The following is a 6,000-nucleotide window of genomic DNA, read 5'->3' as shown; positions in this document are numbered from 1 at the left end:
CCACAGGACCCCCCTTTTATACCTCACTAATGCTTAAGGTTTGTTATTTTCTTGTGGTGGGAATTGTTTTTTTGACCCGGTTTTGCCTCCGATCCTTCTCTTTCTATTATTCTCGCCTCAATAACCGCTCCTCCTAGCTACTTTTAGATTTCAGTTTGTATTCCATCATTCATGTGTTACTTAACAATGTCATAATCATTATTTAAGAAGAATATATAAGGTACAATATATATATATAGTAGCTTAAGTTATCATTTTGAGCATATATCTAGGATTCACATATTTTATCATATAAAAAAATATTATAATAATTTAATTTAGCATTTTTATTAATGTTTTAAAAGAAATGATTTATTATAATGATTTTTTTCCCAATGTTTGGAGAGAAAAAGTTCAGCATGAAGCTAAACAAATATGCGATGAGCATGCGCAGTTGCGCACGGCCAGATTGATTTATTGGGCACAAGTGATTGGATTTATATATATTAATAAAAAAAATTAATAGAATATTTAAAATATTTTATATTTATGTTTAATATTTTTTTCGAATAATTATTTATTTATTGTATTTTAATGGTAATAGAAGAAAAAATTCTATAAAAAAAATAGTAGTTGAATTCTATGTTGTTTTATAGGTAGAATTTTAGAATTATTTGTATTAATAAAATTTTTAAATAAAAATAATTCTATTAAATAAATTTTTTTCTTATAACTCGTAAATATTTATTTTATAACAAATAAAAAGAATTTTCAGACACCAAAAAAAAAATAAAAAGAATTATGGAATACTAAATTAGTGATCCAAAAAAAAAAAAAATTTTTCATTTTGGAATCCAAAAAAATACATATTTTTTTAATTAAAAATAAAAAATAAATTTGAAAAATTATTATTTTTGGACACTAACTTAGTATTTTATTTAAAATTATTTTTTTCTTATAAAATAAATAAATTTTAAAATAGATATTTATATGAGTTATGGGTAAATTTTTTGAATAGAATTATTTTTATTTAAAAATTCTATTAAATAAAAATAATTTTAAAGCGAATGAAGAGGCAATGAAATAAGTAATAACGGGAACACGTAGCTAAGGTTATACATCTCATTTTGACAATTTTTAATTATTATTATTATTATTATTATTATTATTATTATTATTATTATTATTATTATTATTATTATTATTATTATTGTTTTAATTTTTGGGTAATTCATCTCAATAAATCAAACCAAGTTAAAAATTATTCGAATCTCTCAAACTCAAAAACGTTACTTAATTTTCTCCGTTTACATTTTTATGAAAACTGAATTCAATAAATTCGAATTACAGATTTAGGTAATAAATCAAATATATAAGATTCGAATTACTTTATTTTTGTGTTTATGGGTTAATCGAATTAATTGAATTCGAATCAGGCCCAATAATAATAAATCAAATCAATGGATATCAATTTACTAGTTATACTATTAAATCGAATAAAAAAGTAACAATTTAACCCTCTTAGTAAATCGAATTCATTGAATTCGATTTATAGCTGGTATTGGCTAATGGTAAATCGACTCCATTAGCTTCAATTTAGTATGAATTCTACTTTATATATAAATCAAAAGGAGTTAATTTGATTTAATATATGCGTAACGTATATAAATAGGAAGTGAACATGAAATTTTCACCATAGTGAGATTCACGATGGCTAGTGATGAGAGTTTTTTTGTTCTTGTGCACTATAGAGGGTCGATCAAGAAGAAAACGCGATTAGGAATTAAATTTACTGATAAGGACCCGCTGAGTGTTTTTCTCAAACTTTCAACGAGTTTCACTGAGTTTTAGAATAGTATACTTCAGAGACTGGGGCTACATGGTGTGAAACGGGTGGAGAAGTTATTCTATAGAATTTTGATTTCTGTATTACGCGATGATGTGAAGTACGATTCATTCGTCATAAGCAGTGATGAATATTTGCAAGTTTTGTTCCATTGTCGTCGACAGTTTCCCAAGGTGAGGACCTCAGAACTGCTGGCGAAGCTTGTGGATGTGGTATGTAGTTCTGGAGGTTCAAACCGAAATCCTCAATCTTCAGGACATCCATCTTGCTCTAGTTCCATGCCTGTTGGTGCTTCGTCAGCTGTGCTGGTGATTGTTCCTAAGGCAGTTTTAGTTGCATCCCCGTCCTTTGCAGCTAATCTGAACCGCAATGGTGACACAGGAGTTGGTGAGACTGGACTCCTGGGGGAGGTTGCGATTGCGACGCCCGGTACTCCTATTATGGTCTCGATTTTCGGAAAGGGTAGAGTACTAGATGGGGTTGAGAATGCACTGCATGATGATGATGATGATGATGTGGAGCCCGCCAAGACACCTGCATCCAAGTGAACTTCACGGTGAACTTGTCGATGCAGTTCGCAGGAGGAAAAACACCCAATAGCTCCTCAAACCATACTCACATTGGGCGGTCACCCTTGATATGTCGTTGAAAGTTCGTGAGGCATTCGCTAACATACTGACCGTCGATCGGGAACCCTACCTGGTACGCTACATCTTGCAGCGTGATTGTGCACTCCCCGAATGACATGTGAAAAGTATGCGTCTCCGAATACTATCTTTCCACGAATGCGCTAGCTCACCAATGGCTCGTCCAATTGAAATCAAGTCTCATTCAGTCTTGTAAGATGTTATAAACCGGCCATCTGCAAGTACGGAACGATTCTATCATCCAATGGCATACCGTGTTGCCTTCTCATGATGGTGATACATCGATGGGCTGGACAATGATAGAAAATTTCTTATCACAACCATAACAAAATAGTATTCAATGCATAAAATTCTAAAATTGCGAAACATTGCATGCTCTAATTTTAAAAAAATCGTTTACAATAACGTCCAACAATTTTTTCATAGGACCCAATACAAAACACTAAATAATTCATGACCCAATTCCAAAAAAAAAAGTAACTAAAGCATATAGTCTCACACGTTCACATAAAATAGAAAATGCTAAACTAAACTGGTTTAAGTGCGTCACAACTCTAAAAAAAAAATTATCTTTAATGTATCAAAAATATAAAAAAAAAATTATTTTTAACTCTGACCCTAAACTAAATCTCGCTGAATATAAAACTAATAACTTTAAAAATTTAACATAGCCTACAATCCTAACTAACCGTTAGGTACCATTTCAAGTTCTCAAAATCTCATCAGCTAATAGCTTACTACTTCTAACAAGCACTTATATTAAAAAGAAATTAATTTTCTAATTCCTAATTAACGACTCTAAACAACTACTATACAAACCATGTTAACATTACTAAGATGACTAATTTATGTTCAAAACAAAAATTTTTGTTCATTAACCTCTTCATGGACAGCACTAGCAATATGTGCGACCCCATCTAATCGATAGAGACGATTCGGATTATCCTCCATGTGTTCATATTCGAATTTTTTGGGGTTGCTTTCCAAGATTTGGGAGCTGGGTGGTGGGGCTCATGGAGGGGTTGTGTGTTTTGTAATTCGAATAAACTGATTTCGAATTCTATATATAGGCACATTCACACTAAATCGATCCCATTTGATTCGATTTAGTATGAAACGTCATTGGTTGTAAATTGAATTTATATGCGTCGATTTATTGTGGGCGTGTTAAATCAATCCAACTCATTATAAATCGGTCCTAGTCAATTTGATTTATTATGAAGGAGCTAAATCGAATCTCCTTCATTCGATTTAGTAGTGGAAATAGCAATCAAGTAATTCAAATCTTAAAGGTTCGATTTACTACAAAAACACATAATTCGAATTTCATAAATTTAATTTACATAGATATGTAAATCGAGACATTCACGTTTTTTACTTTGGAAGATACACATAAAATTGATTTACAAATGATTTACAAAAGTCATTTACCCTTAATTTTTTATTTTGATCATTAAAAGAAAGAACTCTATAATAGTATAGAGTACCGAAAATACCAAGTCCAAGTGAAAAAAATACAGAAACAAGATTGAGAATTTTTTTTTAATATACTAATAGTATAATAAATCTTATAGACTCATTCAATATTATAATAAATTTTATATGTTTATTCAATTAAATAGATAATTGTCTCTATATAAAAATTACATTATTATTATTATAAATAAAATATATTTTTGTTTTTAAAATTTTAAAAAAATTTTAAATTTTATTTTATTTAAATTTTATCGTAAAAATTTTTAATTTATATAAAATATATTCATGACACCTAATTTTTATAAAAACTTAAAAGATCAATTTAATAACAATTTCACACAAATAACCTTAAACATAATCCAGCCAAAACACAAAATTCTTGGCCTTTTACCAATGTGCAACTCTTGGCATTAAGCGTTTCTTTCATTAAATGATTATATAATAATATTCTGAATATTTAAAATTTTACAAATATTTTGATAAAGTGTTAGATAATAATATTTTTAATAAAAGTAATTAGTTAATAAATTTTGAATATAATAATTTAATTATTTATAGAGTAACATAAAATAAAATTTAATTATTTTGTATTTTTATATTGCAGTTTAAAAAACTATTTTAATATAATCTTTTAATATTATAAAAATTTTATTGCATAATAATTAATCTTAATAAATAAAAAATATTTATTTTTTTGTATTTATGTGTTTTATATTTATTTATTTAAAAAGAAAAGATTATGTTGTTATTTAAAATATTGTATATTAAAAGATATTTATTTATGTACTAGGATATATCCTATATTTATTAGAATCCATCAATGCTTTTCTTTTATGAATAATTCTCTACATACAAGTGTTTTATCCATACAAGTCCATATATTCTATTTCACGTCAGACGCGCCTCTTCTAACACCTCGATTTCACGCGCCTCCTAATTTAACTAATTTTTTAATCAACGCACGCACGTTCTTCTTTGTGCCATTACTGCACATTCTTCTTCTTCGTTATTTTTCTCTTTAATTTTTTGTTAGTAGTTTATGATTCTGTAGATGAATAATGTTTCATCATTGATGATTTGAATTGAATGTAATGTAAAAGTTTTGCATTGAAGAAAATATTTTTCTGTATTTGCGGTAAATTTGGGTGTAACATGAAGATATTTTGGTGTATTCTTTAAAAATTTTCGGTGTATATGTGCTGATAAATTCTGCATAATTCAAACCTCTTCTTCTCCTTCCTCTTCATCATCTGCTGCTTCTTTTTCATCTTTTTCATCATCATCATCATCATCATCATCATCTTTTTTTTTTCTTATTTTATCTTCTCAAGTTTCTTTTTGTTTTACTCTTTTAATAAGAATAAAAACAAAAAAATCAAACAAAGAAGAAGAAGAAACACATAATAGTACAAAATTACTTGAAAAATGATGAACTTATATTCGTTCAACTAAAAGAAAGAAAGAAATAAGAAAAAAAAAGAAGAAGAAAAAATACAGTATTAAAGGAAATATTTTTCTGTATTTGCAGTAAATTTGGGTGTAACACAGATATTTGGGTATAACGAAGATATTTGGATGTATTGCTTAAGAATTTTTGGTGTATCTGTGCTGATAAGTTCTACATAATTCAAAACTCTTTCTCTTTCTCCTCCTTGTCTTCTGCTGCTTCTTCTTTTTTTTTTTTTCATCATCGTCACCATCTTCTTCTTTTTTTTCTTATTCATCTTTTCTCTTTTGTTTTACCTTCTCAAGTTTCTTCTTGTTTTATTCTCTCACCAACACCACCTCTTCCTCCTCCTCTTTCTCCTTCTTTTTTTATTGGAATTTCTTCTCTCTTTCCTTTTTCTCCTTCTCCTCCATCATCAGTTATCTCGTTGTTGAAGATAATGAATAATTCAAGTTCAGATTGTCAATTGAACCAGAACGAAATTGATTATTTTGAATCTCATCAAGTGGCTGAGGTGTGGTTCGATTCTAGTTAATGTTTTCGTTAGTAGTTTATGATTCTATAGGTGAACAATGTTGTTTTTGTTTGTGAAAATTGTTGTTCAT

The sequence above is a fragment of the Arachis hypogaea genome, chromosome 20, assembly GCF_003086295.3.
Source record: "Arachis hypogaea cultivar Tifrunner chromosome 20, arahy.Tifrunner.gnm2.J5K5, whole genome shotgun sequence".
NCBI classification, from domain to species: Eukaryota; Viridiplantae; Streptophyta; class Magnoliopsida; order Fabales; family Fabaceae; genus Arachis; species Arachis hypogaea.
This window is presented reverse-complemented; position numbering follows the sequence as displayed.